General features: G+C 43.0%; 1 pseudogene; it reads left to right on the top strand.

The window, feature by feature from the left end:
• Positions 1–461: 461 nt before the first annotated feature.
• On the top strand, positions 462–2,254 carry LOC145056957 (aldehyde oxidase GLOX pseudogene; annotated as a pseudogene).
• The last annotated feature ends 17,651 nt before the right edge of the window (positions 2,255–19,905 follow it).

Below are 19,905 nucleotides of genomic sequence, written 5' to 3'. Positions count from 1 at the left end.
TAATTATAATTATACATAACACTGACAAACAAGATAAACACAACAATGAAATGCTAAATTGTGTTAGTTTCGTGTCGAATTTTAAAACGAACACAACTCGAGTTTTTTTTTTTTTTTTTTTTATTTTAAAGGTGACGGCACAAATACAAATTTGAATTCAGTTACGTTTCAATTTTGTTTCATGCTATATATTTTTATCGTGTCGTGTCATTAACTGCTACGACCCTTATCATTAAAGACCCCTGCATTAAAGTGACGGGTAGTGAAAATTTAACATGCAGAAAGTTGATGATGAAACTTGACCATTAAAGTGCCAGTAGTGAAATTTAGTTGCATGGTCCAATAATTTCAAGAATCGGCCAAAACATCTGATCGAAGTGGCTTTAAGAGCTTTCATTGCAAAACCAACAAACCATTTGACTTTTCTAGACAATCCTTCTCTATATATATCTCAATTACTATCCTCACTCATCCTCGATCCCTTCTCCATTCTCCAAACTCCATCGTAATTAATGGCGTCAGTCGTCTTACTATTATTGCTCTTAACAGTTCCTTCATCATTATCATTGCAGGATCCAACAAAAGGAAAATGGAAGCTTTTGAAGAAGAGCATTGGTGTTTCCGCCATGCATATGGCACTCTTACCGAATGATCGTATCATCACCTTTGATCGAACTGACTTCGGACCTTCAAACATCACCTTTCCAGCAGAGAAATGTCCTCCAATTCTGGATTGTTACGCGCATTCCGTTGAATTCTATCCTTCAAAACGTGGGGTTCGTCCACTCACCATTTTGTCCGACACCTGGTGTTCTTCCGGTTCCTTGTTGCCCGACGGCGTATTGATTCAGTCCGGTGGGAATAACGACGGCGAAAGGGTTATTCGGACGATTAGTCCTTGTGAAGATTGTGATTGGGTCGAAACTCGAAATGGGTTGGTTTCCCCGAGATGGTATGCTTCAAACCAGTTGTTGCCGGACGGAAAAGTGATCATTGTCGGAGGTAGACGGCAGTTTACTTATGAGTTCATTCCAAAAAGCTCGAATTCAGGTAAAGACTTCAAAGAATACCAACTTCCATTTCTTGAAGAAACGTTAAGATCCGACCAGTTCCAAAACAATCTCTACCCGTTTACCCATCTCAACCCCGACGGAAACCTCTTCATTTTTGCCAACGATCGTGCAATATTACTTGATTACGTTCACAACAAGGTGGTGAGGAAGTATCCGGTGATACCCGGTGGAGTATCTCGTAACTATCCGAGCACTGGTTCATCTGTTTTGCTTCCATTGAATCTTTCCGGTAGCACCAAAACCAGTCCTCCGGTGGCGGAGGTTTTTGTTTGCGGTGGAACAGTCCCGGACGCCATTGATCAAGCTATTGGTAATGTATTTGTGCCGGCGACGAAGAGCTGTGGACGGCTGAGATTAAACGATGATGATCCACAATGGGAAATGACAGAAATGCCGATCAGACGAATAATGGGGGACATGTTATTGTTACCAACAGGTGAGGTTTTGATTATAAACGGCGCTGCAAGTGGCGCCGCTGGGTGGGATATGGCGAGAGAACCTGTACTTCACCCTGTTTTATACGAACCCTTTTCAAGAAAATTCAACACCATGAACCCAACGACGATTCCCCGGATGTATCATTCCAGTGCTCATTTGCTCTCCGATGGCCGTGTTATTGTCGGCGGGAGTAATCCGAACGCCAACTATAATTTCTCGGCGATGTTCCCGACGGAGCTTAGTGTTGAAGCTTTCTCTCCGCCGTATTTACTCGGCCCAAAATTACGACCCAACATCACCGGAATTAAACCGGGAGTGAATCTGGTTTACGAACAGAAAATTGCGGTTAATTTCCGGTGGAGGGGAAATGGGAAGGAGTTGGAAAGTGGAAAGGTGTACGTGACTATGGTGGCGCCGTCGTTTACTACTCATTCTTTTTCCATGAACCAAAGGGTGTTGATTTTGGAGATGGCGGAGATACGGCGGAGATTTACCGAGAATTATGTTGTCGTGTGTTCAGTACCGGCGACGGCTGAGGTGGCGCCACCAGGGTATTATCAGTTGTCGGTTGTATATGATGAAATTCCCAGTAGAACTAATTGGGTACATATTGGTGGTTAATTAATTAATCATTGTTGATTAAATTTAATAAATTTAAATGCTACAATTGTAAGGTTTATATTGCAAATGCATGCATGGTGGTACAAATGACGTCATAATATGATGCCATTTTTTTTTGACTATTTCTGTTTCCTTTTTCTCGGGTAAACCATTGCCAAGTCTTTGTTTTTTAATTCATTTAATTTTTATTTTTATTTTCGTAGAGTCTCGGTTTTAAATTTACTTCATTCCATATGATAACTGTCGATTATTCTATTCATTTTTTATTTTCGATTTGTTTGTTAAAAGTCTGATGAAAATAGGAAAAAAAATTTGACAAAATGAGTGAATCTTTGATTGACTCATTCTTGTTCGACTAGTCTGTTTGATTTTTGGAATGTTTATTTTTGGAATTTCTTCTTATTATAACTGATAAAATAATTACGTGAGGCGAACTTATTTTAAAGAGCTCGTAAGGAGTCTAATTGGGCTTTGATTTGATGATTTTAAATTTTTAATATACCCTTGTATTTTTGTTTCCTATCAAATTTTTTACTTGCTAAATCAAAACAAATGTGAAAATAAAAAAGTGGATCGAGAAATTTAATGGAATTCACATATATCATTATTTTTAGGATAAGAAAAGTAGAGGATATTTAATCTCTCATTATGTGTAGAAAGACCCAACTAATATTAGCAACGGGAGAGTAAAAAACTCTTTAAACAGGGAATAGAAAAATACACAAATTAAATCAATGAGGCCTATTGTGTAGCATAAGTAATGGTCGTTAGCCCATAGTTTTCATGTTAGCCCAGTTGTTTGTTTTCATGTTAGCCAACTTGTTTAGTTTTTTCAATTTAACCCTTTCGGGTTTAGTTCCCCTTGTATTTTTCATCTTCCATTTGGTTTGTAGCTTTTCTAACACTTTCCAATGAAGAACTAGCTTTTCTCTCTTTCAAATATGAAATATTGTTCAATCTTCATAGTATTAGAGTTGATATTTGATATGTTTTCTAGGTTTACTGTTGCTATTTGTTTGATGTTGTTGTTCGTTTGCCTCTTCTGTTGGTTCGATTTCTATTTGTTCGATTTGTTGCTTTCGTTGTTTTTTTTTTGTTATTGTTCTCTGATTGCTTGTCGATTATTGTAGTTGTTCTTGTTGTGGTTATCAATCTGTTATCAACATGACTGGAAATGATGATTCCCTTTAGTCAATAGGTATACGATTAGATGGGAAAAATTACACGTATTGGAGCTATGTTATGAAAAACTTCCTTTGTGAGAAGAAAATGTGGGTCTATGTCAATGGGGTAAAACTAAACCTTCAGTGCCTCAAGTTGAGAATTTCGATTTGTTGGTTGATACTTAGGAAATTGATAACTCCAAGGTTATTACTTGGATTAATAATTATGTTACAAAGTCCATTGGTAAGTTTGGAATGATTTGGAGAGACTGTATACTCAGTCCAAATTTTGCTAAACAGTATTAGTTAGAATATGACATTCATTCCCTTCAACAAAATGACATGCATATTCAATATTTCTATGATGCTATGTCTAATTTGTGGGATCAATTGGCTCTTACTGAATCTAAAGAGTTAAAAGATTTTAAGCCTTATATTGCTACGAGGGAAGAACAACATTTGGTTCAGTTTTTGATGGAGTTACATTTTGATTTTGAAGGCATATGTGGAACGATTCTTCATCGTCCCCCTTCCCTAAGTGGACTCTATTTTTCATGAGTTGATTGTTGAAGAAACTCATATCAATTCTCATGCGGATAAAGGGTCTAAAGCAACATCTACTCCTACTTCCACTCATGTTGTGCTTGTTGTTTCCACTAATTAGTCTCGAGAAACTCTAAGGGTTGCTTATGATGAGTGTGCCTTCTACAAAAAGAAAAATCATTGGAAAGCTTAGTGACCATTGTTAGTTAACAATGGTAAATCTTGTCAGCTTCAGTTGCGAATACAACATAGGTCTTGTCAATAGAAGTTTCAGCCACATTCCTATGGTGCTCCTGCATGGATACCTCGCCCTCGATAGCTCACTACTACTGTTGTTGCTCTATCATTTGACACTGAGTCTGTTGGCAACATGTAAACTTCTACGTTGGATCCTAAGATTTTTGACAGCTTCAGACAGTATTTGGTCTCCAATCCTATTGCCCTGTTTGAATTTGTCTTATTCTGGTCCTACATCATCTGGTACCTTAAGTAAAGCTTCATCTTTGTGGATTTTAGATTCCGGTGCAACCTATCACCTATCTCCTTATGTTTCATCATTTATTTCTTTGTCACGTATGTCATCTATCTCTGTTATGTCTGCTAGTGATACATCTATGATAGTTGAGGGTGTTAGGTCTATTTCGATCCATCACATTTCTCTACCTAATGTTTATTACGTTTCCAAACTCACTTTGAATCTTGCTTCGGTCAACAGTTATGTAATTCTAGTAATTGGGTGTTCTTTTCTGATTTCGTCTGTGCTATATAGGACCAACACACCCAGAAGGTGATTGGGATCGACCGTAGGGTGGGAGAACTTTATACATTGGAGGTTCTCAAAGTGTCTGATGTTGCTGCCTCTAAGATTGATTTGTATTCTTTACGTTTGAGTCCTTTTTCGTCTCAGTATTTTCTTTAACATTCACGTTTGGGACATGTATATGTATCACGTTTACGTTTTCTAGCTTCTATTGGTGTCTTGAGTCATTTTAACACTTGTGATATTTTTGATTGTAGTGGTTGTAAACTAGCAAAATTCTCAACATTACCTATCGGTAAAAGTATGTCTTGTTATATTGTTCATTATGATATTATTCATTTTGATGTGTGTGGTCCTGCACTAGTTTCCACAAAGGGTGGCTTGATCTATTATGTATCTTTCATAGATGATTATTGTAACATCCCAAAATCCTAGGCTATTTTTTTCATTTCTAAAATAAACAAACCATCCATTTAATGAAATTACATTTAGGGCAACCCATTTGTTCATAAACCAATATTAAGATATCAGAGTTTATAAGAAAACAATGTGAAATCTCAATCCTAAATCTGGTGTGTATGTGTACAGTCCCACATTCACAATCCTGTAAGTACCTGCAACATAATTAATCCACTACTGTAAGCACAACGTTTAATGAGTTCCACAAAATATCGTATACACCACATCATAATAATCAACTACAATTTATCAGCAACCATGGGGACTATCATTGGTCTGAGTAGGCTAATAGCATTCCCTATATATTAATAATACACCTTACGAGTTATCAGGAACCCTAGGGATTATCAACAGTCCCATAGATTCACATTGATCTAGGAGTTAACAACAACTGGGTTCACATATAATAGTAATCAACAAGATAAGACCCAGTTGGTCAGCAAGGATATACTAGCACACATTCAAGTGTATTGAGAAGACTCACCTCATGAATAGCATGTAACACCTAACAACTCACACATCGGGTAGACAGGTACAATGAGACTCCTAACAACAATACGGAGTACCCTCTTAGTCTACACTCCAAAACTCTTAGTTTGATCAACAGTCAACCATGGTCAAAAGTCAACCTCAGGAGGTCTCCACGTTGTCGCCACCCATAGGCCACGTCGTGGGCACTAAAAGACAAAACCATCGGCACCCTCCCCGGTAGCCACATCATGGCCATTCAAACACCATGTTATGGGAACTAGGGTTCCATCAGCTTAACAAATTTAGCTCGTAATTTGTTCAGTCCTTCCTTCAAACTTTTCATAACCCTTCCTGAGGCGTAATACATCACAAAGATCGGTGGTTTTTACTCTTGCATGTCAAATGCAAGCCTAACCCTCAACATTAGGTGAAAATGAAGAAACACCACCAAAGATCACACGCATGAAACCCAAAATGGCATCAAACATTAGATCTGGAACGTAAGTCCACTAAGAGACCTCAACAATCCATAAACTTACTAACTTTATGGATTTCAAGCATACTACCAAAGTCAACATGGAGAAAGGTAGGTAAAAACATAGATCTAACATGCTCATAACATAAAGCTTGAGTCTTGGATACTTATAATGGTCCATAAAGTAACCAAGAAGAAGATGGTGAGACTTACAAGCCAGACCAATGCTCCAATACTAATTTTGTAACAGCCCGGATTCCCAGGTATTATTCATTTATTTATTTTTGGTAAATTGTGAGGAGACTCGGTGAGTTAGAGCCTAGATTCGCCGAGTAGGATCGCGGATTTGGACGCGGGTTCGCGTCCGGACTCGGCGAGTCCACGCTGTTTAATGAAACCCTAATTTCCCGACCCTAAGCCCTATTTCAAGGGCCTTATAACCTTTCATTGCGGCTACCTTCGACCTTGAGAGCACCAGAGCACCTGTGAGTCCTTGTGAGTGAGAAAAGAGGCCATTATTCTTCATCTTTATGTGTGTTAGCAAGAAGGGAAGAGGAAGGCCAAACTAGGAAGCTTGGGGAGCTTGGATCTACTTCCATTTTGGAAGAGGAAGCTATTTGAGGTATTATTTAGAGCTTATTCTCATGTTTTTATGTATATGGTCAAATCTAGGGTTTCTTCATGCCTTGTATGCCTTGTAATTTGAGTGTGAGAGGTCCCTTTGGGAATTGGTGCCTTAATCTGGATCTTAGTAGGTCCAGAGAGTCCCAAATGCCCTGCTTTGTGCCTATCCTTTTGAGTTGGGGACTTAGGTTACCATTTTATATGTCATTTCACCAAAAGAAGCCTTATAAGCGTTGCATGGTAGCCATGATTGTAACTTTACGTGATAAATGTGCTTGGAAGGACTAGATATATGAGTTATTGGAGCGGATCTGACCTCAGGAGTGAGTTTGAGTTCATGCATGGCTTAGACTCGCCGAGTCCGAAGAACAGACTCGGCGAGTAGCTTGAAGATTGCCTTTAACCACTCAGCGAGTGGTCTTACCGAGTTATGGGTTGACTCAGTGAGTCAGGGAGAGTCAGAGAGGGTTGACAGGTAGACTGAGTCAAGCTGGAACTCGCCGAGTTGTTCTTGAGACTCGGCGAGTTGAGTCGTGGTGGCCTCGCGATTCATGCCAGGTGGAACTCGTCGAGTCAGGGAAGTACTCGACGTGTCAAGAGATGATCCTAGGGAGTCAGTGAACACGTATAGACTCGCCGAGTCGCTCTAGTGCACTCGCCGAGTCCGGTCCAAGTTGACCGTTGACCAGAGTTGACCAGTGTTGACTTGATAGGGGTAGTCAACTTTAGTTGTGAAAGTGTTAATTAGAGGTATATGATGTTATAGGAGGATTATAGCTCGGAGGATCGAGCGCGAGTGATTTCCGGGATTCGCAAGTTATCGAGATACACGAGGTGAGTCTTCTTACTATACTTTACCTTGAGTAGGTAACCAGAGTTATGTAACAGAGTATTTGTATGCTATATGTATGTTATGTGTTTGTACTGCATTATTTCTATGTGATTTATGATGTGCATGTTTATAGAGTTGGAACCTGAAGGTTCCCAGAGTTTGAACCAGAGGGTTCACAGAGTAGGGTCTACGGACCCACAGAGTTATAGCCTCGAGTGGCTAATATGTGTTATGTGTGGTATTTTGGGGAACTCACTAAGCTTTGTGCTTACAGTGCTGGTGTTTATTGTTTCAGGTACTAGTGATGACCGTGGGAAGGCGCCGGCTTGATCAGTACACACACATGGGATTTTTATGATATGTGATCTTGGGATTCGTTGTATGACATTGATTGGAGTTTTAAACACTGATGTTTATGAAAATTAAATGAATATGTTTTTAAATTATGCGAAAAATTGTTTTGAAATTTACGGTGTTACAAGTTGGTATCAGAGCCTTGGTTTGAGGGATTCGAGTACACCTTCGGGCGTATTTGAACTCAAACTGAGGATTTGAGAAGTATTTTCAAAAAGAATAAAAGATTTTTGGAAGAACGCAGAGCAGAGTTGTGTGTACGATCAGTCCGCGCCCGAACGGTGATTTCCCAAAATACCCTCATGTTATGTGATATTGATATTGATATGATGTATTCTCATGCTAGAGTAGGTTAGGTACTTCTATTAGGACTAGAGTGGCCTGATTTGTGATGCCTTAGCCTAGGGAGAGGTGAGCTGCTATGAGATACTTGAGAGTGAGTAGGTAGCAGCGAGGGGCTTATGAGAGATCTGTTAGAGAATGGATTATGCATGTTAGAGTACTTGGAATTTGGGATCCGAAGAAGAGGACTTGGGGTGTATTCTGATACGATGCGGACAGTAGTATTGGGCCCGTACTACTGAGAGCACCGGAGCAGTGTTCAGCCCAAGTAGGAATATTTGGAGTACCAAGGATCAAGATGGAAGAGTTGTCGAGTGTGAGTATGCTCGAATGGATTCTAATTTATCGTATGTTGTATTTCAGAGGTAGATCATGGTGAGGACACGTATGATGCCTGAGAGCAGTGAGACCAGTGATGAGGAGATCCGCCGGATCATCCATGAGGAGGTGGTTGCGGCCATCAGGGCAGAGATACCAGAGATGTTCGGGTCTATTAAGACCACGTTGATTGAGACCTTCGATGAGTGTTATGCCGCTCTTTCTGAGGCTGTTGTTGCAGCGGCTACCGCAGCTATTGTTGTCGCGAGGCCGCAGGGTGGTGATGCGTTGCTGTTCCGAGAGTTCAGCAACACAAAACCACCAGAGTTTGATGGGACCCAGGACCCGGTGGCGGCTATGAGATGGACTTCTGATGTAGAGGGGTGTTTCTTCACTTGCTCAACTCCGGAGCATTTGAAAGTTCGGTTCGTGCTGAACCAGCTTTGCTTGGGAGCGAAGGACTGGTGGAAGTTTGTGACGGCGCACTTTACGCCTACTGAGCTTGCGGCGGTGACCTGGGAGAGGTTCACTGCCATGTTCCGAGATGAGTACATTCCCCAGGTGGAGAGGGAGCATTTGGCCCATGAGTTTCTGACCCTCAAGCAGGGTACTGAGTCTGTTACGGCGATTACCAGGATGTTCCATGAGAGGGCGATGTTCTGCCCTGAGCACGTGTCCACGGAGCAGGCACGTATGAGTCGATATTTGAGTATCTTGAGGCGAGACATTTGGGAGTTCGCGGCGAACTCCTCGTACCGGACATTTTCCGAGCTTCAGGCAAATGCCCGGAAGAGGGAGATTAAGCTAGAGACTCAGTCCAGGGAGGAGGCGGAGTCTTAGGGGAGGGATCGGCGACCGGCACAGTCTCAGCCGGCAGCCAAGCGGGCCAAGCCCGTTGATCCCAAACCAGGGAGCCAGAAGGGCCGCACTTGTGGGAAGTGTGGCAAGGGTCATGATGGAGTCTGTAGAGCGGGATCTTGCTACAAGTGTGGCAAGGAGGGGCACATGGCCAAGGACTGCCCCAAGGGGTTTGCGGTGTGCTTTCACTGCAACCAGACCGGACACCGGAAGGCAGAGTGTCTGCAATTGCGAGGGTCATCTCAGGGAGCACCTCAGGGATCTGCCCCTGCCGCCATCAAAGCTACCGAGAGTTGGCCAGTGAAGGCCGAGGCGCCGAGAGCACGAGGGAGAGCTTTTCAGCTGACCGCGGAGGAGGTCCGCGCAGCACCCGATGTCGTGGTTGGTATGTATTCTTTCGTGTATTTATTTTGATGTTGTGATATTATGCTTATATTATGTTATGCGTAGGTACTTTTCTTGTGAATTATGTACCCGCCTTGGTGTTATTTGACTCGGGTGAGAGTTGGTCTTTTGTATCTTTGGCTTTTAGTCAGCATATCAGTGTTCGTTGTGAGGCGTTGAGTCGGCCTCTGAGAGTTTCCATAGTTGACGAGAGGGTGATATATGCCACGGAGGTTCTCCGAGGGTGCGTAGTCGAGATTTTTGGTGTTGAGTTCCCGATTGATCTGGTTCCTATTGCGATGGGTGATGTCTGTGTCATTGTGAGCATGGACTGGTTGAGCAGATTCGGTGCGGTTATCGACTGCGAGCGACAGGTGGTGACCATACGAGACCCTAGTGGGGGAGTTCTCACGGTGTACGGCGAGGGTACACGTTCGGGATCAGCGTTTTGTTCGGCCGTTAGGGCAAGGCAGTGTCTACAGTAGGGTTGTAAGGGTTTTGTGGCGTATGTTATGGATACGCGGGTGGATTCTGAGAGACCGAGGTCGGTTGAGGAGGTTCCGGTAGTGCGTGAGTTCCCTGATGTATTTCCTGAGGAGTTGCCGGGTGTGCCTCCTGTGAGGCAAGTGGAGTTCAGTATCGATTTGGTTCCGGGGGCCACGCCTATCGCTAAGGTGCCTTATCGTCTTGCACCTCCAGAGATGCAAGAGTTATCCTCGCAACTTCAGGAGCTGCTGGGGAAGGGGTTTATTCGACCGACCAGCTCGCCGTGGGGAGCTCCTATCCTGTTTGTCAAGAAGAAGGATGGTTCACACCAGATGTGCATTGATTACCGGGAGTTGAACAAGCTGACGGTCAAGAACCGTTACCCGTTGCCGAGGATCGACGATTTGTTCGATCAGTTGCAGGGAGCGTCTTGGTTCTTCAAGATCGATTTGAGATCTGGATATCATCAGGTGAGGGTGCGAGATGAGGACGTCCAGAAGATAGCGTTCAGGACGCGTTATGGGCATTACGAGTTTGTGGTGATGCCTTTTGGGCTTACCAATGCCCCGGCGGTGTTCATAGATCTCATGAACCGAGTGTGCAGGCCGATGCTGGATCGGTCGGTGATTGTATTTATCGACGACATTCTGGTATATTCGAGATCTAGGGAGCAGCATGAGGAGCATTTGAGAGAGGTTCTCGGAGTTCTGAGATCGGAGAGGCTTTATGCCAAATTCTCCAAGTGTGATTTCTGGTTGCGGGAAGTCCAGTTCTTAAGACATCTCGTTAACCAGAAAGGGATATTGGTCGACCCGGCCAAAGTTGAGGCGGTGATGAGTTGGGAGGTGTCGAGGTCACCCTCCGAGATCAGGAGTTTCCTAGGGTTGGCGGGGTATTATCAGAGATTTATCAAGGATTTCTCTAAAATCGCAGTGCCACTCACTAGGTTGACCCGGAAGGGTGTTGCTTTTTCATGGGGCCCCGGGCAGCAGGCCTCCTTTGAGACACTTCGCCAAAGGTTATGCGAAGCCCCGGTGTTAGCCCTCCTGGAAGGGATGGAGGACTTTGTGGTATACTGTGACGCATCGATTTTGGGGTTGGGGGCGGTGCTGATGCAGAGAGGGCATGTGATAGCATATGCATCGAGGCAGCTGAAGCCTCATGAGATGAGATATCCCACCTATGATCTAGAGTTGGGGGCAGTGGTGTTCGCCCTCAAGATTTGGCGTTACTACCTGTATGGGGTTCAGTGGACGATATACACGGACCATAAGAGTTTGAAATATTTGATGGATCAGCCCAACCTAAATATGCGACAAAGAAGGTAGTTGGATGTGGTCAAGGATTATGATTGTGAGATACTGTACCACCCAATCAAGGCTAATGTTGTAGCTGATGCACTGAGCCGCAGGGCGGAAAGCACCCCGCTGCGGGATGTATGTTTGAGATTGACCGTGGTAGCCCCAATGTTGGACGCCATTCGTGGGGCACAAGTCGAGGCTGTGCAACCTGAGGTGTAGAAGAAAGAGCGGTTTGTTGGTTTGGTTTCAGATTTCGTTACCGATGGTCGGGGGCTTATGACATTTCAGGGGCGTATCTGGGTGCCGTTTGTGGGAGGAACGCGTACAATTTTGATGGAAGAGGCTCATCGGTCGAAATTTTCGATCCATCTTGGGGCCACTAAGATGTATTTGGACCTGAGGAAGGAGTATTGGTGGCCCTGTATGAAGAGGGATGTTGTGTGGTATGTTGAGAGGTGCTTGACCTGCCGTAGGGTTAAGGCCGAGCACTAGAGGCCGCATGGTAAGTTGCAGCCGTTGGAGATTCCTAAATGGAAGTGGGAACAGATCACCATGGATTTTATCACCAAATTGCCAAGGACTGCCAGGGGAGTTGATGCAATTTGGGTGATTGTGGACAGGTTGACGAAGAGCGCTCACTTTCTTGCTATCAGCGAGAGTTCTTCAATAGAGAAATTGGCAGAGGTGTACGTGAGGGAAGTGGTATCTCGTCATGGGGTGCCGATCTCGATTGTTTCAGACCGAGATGTGCGTTTCACTTCCAGGTTCTGGAAGAAGTTTCATGAGGAGTTGGGTACTAGGCTGCATTTTAGTACCGCATATCATCCTCAGACAGACGGTCAGAGTGAGCGGACGAATTAGACGCTCGAGGACATGCTACGGGCATGTGTATTGGATTTCGGGGGTAGTTGGGATGCGTACTTTCCCTTGGCAGAGTTTTCCTACAACAACAGTCATCATTCGAGCATTGGTATGCCGCCCTTTGAGCTGTTGTATGGGAGGAGGTGTCGGACCCCCATTTGTTGGGGAGAGGTTGGTCATCGTGTGATGGGCAGTACAGAGATCGTGCTTCAGACGACAGAGCAGATCCAGCAGGTCAGACAAAGGTTGTTGACCACTCAGAGTCGTCAGAAGAGCTATGCAGACAGACGCCGGTCCGAGCTTGAGTTTCAGGTCGGCGACCTTGTGCTCCTGAAGGTCTCTCCTTGGAAATGAGTGATTCGATTCAGGAAGAGGGGCAAGTTGGGGCCCCGATATATTGGTCCTTTCCGAGTGATCGCGAGGGTAGGTCGGGTAGCCTATCGTTTGGATTTGCCAGCAGAGTTGGGGCAGATTCATGACACTTTTCATGTGTCACAGCTGAGGAAGTGTATAGCCGATGAGTCGGCAGTGGTTCCATTAGAGGATATTTAGGTGGATACGAGCCTGAATTATGCTGAGAGACCAGTGGCAATCAGAGATCGGAAAATCAAGGTTCTGAGGAACAAGGAGGTACCCCTGGTTTTGGTTCAGTGGCAGCATCGGAAGGGGTCCGAGATGACTTGGGAATCGGAGCGTGAGATGCGTGAGCAGCATCCAGAGTTATTTGCAGAGTGACACTTCGAGGGCGAAGTCTAGTTCTAGTGGGGGAGAATTGTAACAGCCCGGATTCCCAAGTATTATTCATTTATTTATTTTTGGTAAATTGTGAGGAGACTCGGCGAGTTCGAGCCTAGACTCGCCGAGTAGGATCGCGGATTTGGACGCGGGTTCGCGTCCGGACTCGGTGAGTCCACGCTACTTAATGAAACCCTAATTTCCCGGCCCTGAGCCCTATTTCAAGGGCCTTATAACCCTTCATTGCGGCTACCTTCGACCTTGAGAGCACCAGAGCAATGCTCCAATACTAATTCTGTAAAGTAACCAAGAAGATGATAGTGAGACTTACAAGCCAGACCAATGCTCCAATACTAATTCTGTAACAGCCCGGATTCCCAGGTATTAATCATTTATTTATTTTTGGTAAATTGTGAGGAGACTCGGCGAGTTAGAGCCTAGACTCGCCGAGTAGGATCGTGGATTTGGACGCGGGTTCGCGTCCGGACTCGGCGAGTCCACGCTGTTTAATGAAACCCTAATTTCCCGGCCCTGAGCCCTATTTCAAGGGCCTTATAACCCTTCATTGCGGCTACCTTCGACCTTGAGAGCACCAGAGCACCTGTGAGTCCTTGTGAGTGAGAAAAGAGGCCATTATTCTTCATCTTTGTGTGTGTTAGCAAGAAGGGAAGAGGAAGGCCAAACTAGGAAGCTTGGGGAGCTTGGATCTACTTCCATTTTGGTAGAGGAAGCTATTTGAGGTATTATTCAGAACTTATTCTCGTGTTTTTATGTATATGGTCAAATCTAGGGTTTCTTCATGCCTTGTATGCCTTGTAATTTGAGTGTGAGAGGTCCCTTTGGGAATTGGTACCTTGATCTGGATCTTAGTAGGTCCAGAGAGTCCCAAATGCCCTGCTTTATGCCTATCCTTTTGAGTTGGGGACTTAGGTTACCATTTTAGATGTCATTTCACCAAAAGAAGCCTTATAAGCGTTGCATGGTAACCATGATTGTAACTTTACATGATAAATGTGCTTGGAAGGACTGGATCTATGAGTTATTGGAGCGGATCTGACCTCAGGAGTGAGTTTGAGTTCATGCATGGCTTAGACTCGCCAAGTCCGAAGAACAGACTCGACGAGTAGCTTGAAGATTGCCTTTAACCACTCAGCGAGTGGTCTTACCGAGTTATGGGTTGACTCAGTGAGTCAGGGAGAGTCAGAGAGGGTTGACAGGTGGACTGAGTCAAGTTGGAACTCGCCGAGTTGTTCTTGAGACTCGGCGAGTTGAGTCGTGGTGGCCCCACGACTCATGCCAGGTGGAACTCGTCGAGTCAGGGAAGTACTCGACGTGTCAAGAGAGGATCCTCGGGAGTCAGTGAACACGTATAGACTCGCCGAGTCGCTCTAGTGCACTCGCCGAGTCCGGTCAAAGTTGACCGTTGACCGTTGACCAGAGTTGACCAGTGTTGACTTGATTGGGGTAGTCAAATTTAGTTGTGAAAGTGTTAATTAGAGGTATATGATGTTATAGGAGGATTATAGCTCGGAGGATCGAGCGCGAGTGATTTTCGGGATTCGCGAGTTATCGAGATACACGAGGTGAGTCTTCTCACTATACTTTACCTTGAGTAGGTAACCAGAGTTATGTAACAGAGTGTTTGTATGCTATATGTATGTTATGTGTTGTACTGCATTATTTCTATGTGATTTATGATGTGCATGTTTATAGAGTTGGAACCGGAAGGTTCCCAGAGTTTGAACCAGAGGGTTCACAGAGTAGGGTCTACGGACCCACAGAGTTATAGCCTCGAGTGGCTAATATGTGTTATGTGTGGTATTTTGGGGAACTCACTAAGCTTTGTGCTTACAGTGCTGGTGTTTATTGTTTCAGGTACTAGTGATGACCGTGGGAAGGCGCCGGCTTGATCAGTACACACACATGGGATTTTTATGATATGTGATCTTGGGATTCGTTGTATGACATTGATTGGAGTTTTAAACACTGATGTTTATGAAAATTAAATGAATATGTTTTTAAATTATGCGAAAAATTGTTTTGAAATTTACGGTGTAGTGTTGCGTAGATGTACGTTCTTCCTCATCTAATGCCACATTGTGGCCCACCCAATGCCATGTCGTCGCCATCTAAAATTTTCATGTTTTAAAATGTAAGATTCGTTTAAGGTATAAAATAATTCCTAATTTTTTATTTGCGTTTTAGGTGGCCACGGCATGGTGAAGGCTTCCCCACGGCGTGTTGGTATCTTTTTATCATGGGGTTTTAATGACCGGCATGATGTGGCCATGTATTGCCACGGTATGGAAACTGCTTTTGGAGAAAACCCTGATTCTTGGGTCTTGGGACATATTTAAAGGACATGATGGCTAGGGTTTCATGATCTTTCAACCTCCATTACTCTCCCAGCCTCAGAAACCCTAACCCTAGCCTCATTTGCATGTAGTGAGTTTATTTTCTTGGTTCTTTTATGATATTTGAAGGAAGAAGAAGGAAGTATAGTGTAAGAATCAACAATCAATCTACCTCCACCATTTTTGTTTACTCTCTGGACCTTTGGTGATTTTCCTAGTTCCATGCTTGATAGTGTTATTATCATATATCTAGAGGTTTTGGCACATTTTGGACTCTTGTTTGTCTTTGGTAGGTTAGAAGAGATAAAGTTAGCAATTTTATGACTCCTTTGTATCCCTTGAGTATTATATCTTGTAGATCTAGAACCTTGTGGTCATTTGTGAATCACGCTTGAGCATTATGTCCTATTTTCCAACTTTTGACCTTAGTTGGGAAAGGACATTCATGAGGCATGCATGTCTATAAAATTTGGATTTTTAAGGAACTTTAGGGGACCTAGAAGCATTTTGGAGAAGATGGGTTAAAGGCTTAATGGATTAAGGATTGAATGACTTAAGCACGCCATTTCAATGTCGCCACGGTGTGGCGGGTGTCTACCAGGATGGGGGGATGTAGGATAGCCACGATAATTTTGTTTGTTTGCTACCACAACATGGCCATTAGGGTCCATTAAGTGGAGATCGGATGAGGCCATATGGACCTGTTTGACTTGCATTTTGATCGGGTTTAGACCTGTGGGCCACTACATAGCCAATGGATGTCCACGACGTGGAGGTCGACTGTTATGACTTTGACTTTGATTTTGACCTTGTTAACTTTTGACCAAATTGCTAGATTTAGAAGGTATAATAAAGGTTCACCTTGTATGGTTAATTAGTTTGTGATTAGTAACCATAAATGATATGAGAGTTGTTGTTGATTTAGATTGTGAGATGATTCTCTTCGCTGTACTCGTGGGTCTAAGAAACCAATTTCGATCCACTAGAATATGTTTGTAGGATGCTACATTTCTTTGTGACTCTTTCATGTATATGTATGTTGTATATGGGCAAGGCCCGATTATATGGGTGGGGCCCGATTATGTATGTTTTATATGGGTGGGGCCAGATTATATGGGTGGGGCCTGAATGACATAGGCGAGGCCCAAAGCATGTATATTGGGTGGGACCGGTTCTTGTTTGATATATGGTATTTTAGGGGAACTCACTAAGCTTTGTGCTTATGGTTTGTGTTTAAATTGTTTTTAGGTACTTACGGTTCAAAAAAAAGAGCTTGGCATGATCACATTGTACACCTTAGAGTTTATTACTACATTATCTTTTGATTTGTTATTGTTATTTGATGATACATTATCAAATTATGATCATATTTTATTTGGAAACAAATGAATGTTGGTTTGTGGGTTCTCTAAAAATAATTTTTTTACCATGAATTTTTGGGTCGTTACGTTGGTATTAGAGCCTTGGTTTGAGGGATTTGGGTTAAGGATCTTCTCAGTTTTTCATGATAGATTAGGGTTAAGGATATGCTCGGTATTTCATGATAGAATGCTTGGTTAGGAGAGATTTCTTTATGCCTTTTATGTGAGCTGGTAGTGAAGCATGCTAGTGATTAGAGTTCTTCATGAGTTTCTGAGATAGGAGTGCCTAATTATGTCGTGACTAATTTTCGGCATCAATGCTCGAATGTTGCTTGCTTCGTGCATTGGGAGACCTTCACTGATGTCCATTAACTATTGAGTGTACACAATAAGTTGAATACTACACGTATTAAACAATCTTAGGGTGTTAGGTTAAGCTCTACTGCGTAACTCTTGTTTGAGTCCAGCCGTTGTAGTGTGAGACTTCACAATCAAAGGATTGTTTAATATTTGTGGTATGTTATTATATTCATGAGGTAGCTTAGGGATGTTGGTGGAAGTTTCTTTAGCAGCTAATATCACAAACTGGGAGGGGAAGGGTAGAATTCTTAGCAGAGCCTAGGAACATATAGTCACTTGTTGTATGTACTATTTAGAGGAGTTTCTAGGAAGTTATTGAAGATGTGACTTAGAGGATTTAGGTTAATTCTTGAGGAAGGTACAAATAGGTGTGGTATGTAGTATTAGGACTGTACTACTGAAAGCACATGATATGTACTCGAGTCAAGGAAACTCATGATGATTCTGAGAAACTTCTAGTGTGTGAACTTCTTCATGTATATTCTGATTGTTTGCATGTTGTGTTTCAGTATGGTGATGACTCACGGTGGAGCAGGAGGTTCATGATCTGGTTCTTTTCGGGCTTTGGTGCCAAACTAATTGATGAGGGATTACGTGAGTTTATTGCGTCAAAGATTATGTTAGGAATCCTTGATGCGACCCATGTGATGTTTGAGAAAAATCAAGGCAAAGATTGTTAAGATCATGGAAGAGCACTTTCATATCTTTGAAGCTTAGATGTATGTTGGTCAGTACATAGCCCATACCATCACGTTTAAGGATTTCCAAGGATGTGGGAAACCAAAGTTCTTTGGGGTGAAAGGCCCCATTATTTTCAGGCGATGGATAGCTTACATGGAGTGTGCCAAGAGGATGAGCTTTTCCCCCAAGGGGTCATAGGTGAGGTTCGATGTCAGGTGTTTGAGGGAGTGAGTTCATGGCTCGTGTGAGGAGGTTGTCTATGCTTTAGGAGAATCGATTACTGAGGCTATGATCTAGCCTGATTTTGCGACCATGTTTCTAGTAGAGTTTGCGCCGGCTGGCGAGGTTGGCTATGCTTTAGGAACACCAATGGCAACACTATATTACTCAAACACTCTCCATTGCCACACAATTAACAAATCAACATGCAGGTCTCCACTACCCAATTACCAAAATTATTCAAAAAAGTGAACCCTGTGATGGCTTACAACATTTCGTGATGCCCTCAAGCCATTAGAATGAGATGTTCACGGCTCCTCACCGTTCTAACCACATACATGAAGACCACTGACCTGCATCTAACATGCCTAAGAACATAATGCCCCCGTTCCACTGACCGATAGGAACCCAATCAACATCTCACTCAACATTCTACCAAAATACATGAGCCATACCATTCTGATACATGTACTCTTCTACAATCCCACTACTACTGACACATCGTCAAACGAAACATAACCGCACACCACCAGAACAAGCTAGTCAATCGAACTTTTGTTCCAACTTGAAATCACAACATTTCACAACCTCTAAAAGGAAAAACAATACTCCCCGGTAGACTATGTTCCTTCCTAGTAGTGACCTTACCTAAAAGGTGGCATACCAACAAATGGAACGAAACAACGAACCTTAAAGGCTACTGATCGCATTCTCCTAACAACCACAACAAGATCCCACACCTTGAAGATGATGAACAGATCCCATCAACTAGTAAAAGAACAATAAAACTTTCAATCTAGGAGAAGAACCCCAAAATTATCAAGAAATGTTGCCAAAATCTTGGTCAAGTCAACCCAAATACCAACCCAACCGACACGACTTGCCAAAACCAAACTTTGCGTAACCACGATGATACCTGAAAAACTGCACAATGTTGCTCTGATATCTAATTTTTCAATAATTAAGGCTAGTTGTTATCTCAAACCCACTAGGAACAACAATTCCATACCAACAACTTGAGAGAACACCTACATAGAGACCAAGATACAAACTTCACTGAATTTGACTAAGGTTTGAAGCATCAAATGTACCCTCAACTTATACTGCCTGAAACCTTCGAATAACCTCAAAGAACTCTAAGACCAATAAACCATTTCCCAACTCAACCAAAGATAACAAACATATATCATGGGCTAACCATGCTTCCTAAAACTGATGCGAAAAAGGGTGGTTTAACACCCTCATCCAAATCCTTAGAGTTACCAAAAAGAGACCTACTGGCCACAACAAGTTCCTTACCCATAAGCTTCCTTTGTTAAGGACAATACATGTGATTAGTTATCCATTAGGTCTTCGATTCCACTTCATCCAGAGGCTAAAGGGGCCCCTAAGGTCCATAAAAATGTTTTCTTTATGGCCATGCATGCACCAAACATGAGCATCCATTTTCTAGGTGAAAAAGGGAATAAATGAGCCTCAAACTTGCATACATGCCTCAAATCTAAACCAACTTCCAGATGCGAACACTATAATGCTCTTAGGACTCTTAGAATCCATAAACTTGCCAACTTTATGGATCTACTCCACTCAATCATGCAATAACATCAAAAAAAATGGACAAAACTCAAGATCTATCCATTATAAGCAATAAAGTTGGAGCCTTTGATACTTATAAGGGTCCAAAAGCAGGAAAAGATGATGATGATGTTGATTCTTTGCCCACACCAATACTAGAGCACTTCCTTCTTCTTTTCTACTTCCCACAGGCTAAAAAAATGCACCCAAATGATAAAGGATCTTAAGTATGAGGAATATTAGAGTTTATGGAGGTC

The sequence above is a fragment of the Lactuca serriola genome, chromosome 6 (assembly GCF_051521515.1).
Source record: "Lactuca serriola cultivar US96UC23 chromosome 6, Lser_US96UC23_V15, whole genome shotgun sequence".
Classification (NCBI taxonomy): domain Eukaryota; kingdom Viridiplantae; phylum Streptophyta; class Magnoliopsida; order Asterales; family Asteraceae; genus Lactuca; species Lactuca serriola.
The sequence above is the reverse complement of the archived record's forward strand: the minus strand, read 5'-3'. Positions and strand labels throughout refer to the sequence as shown.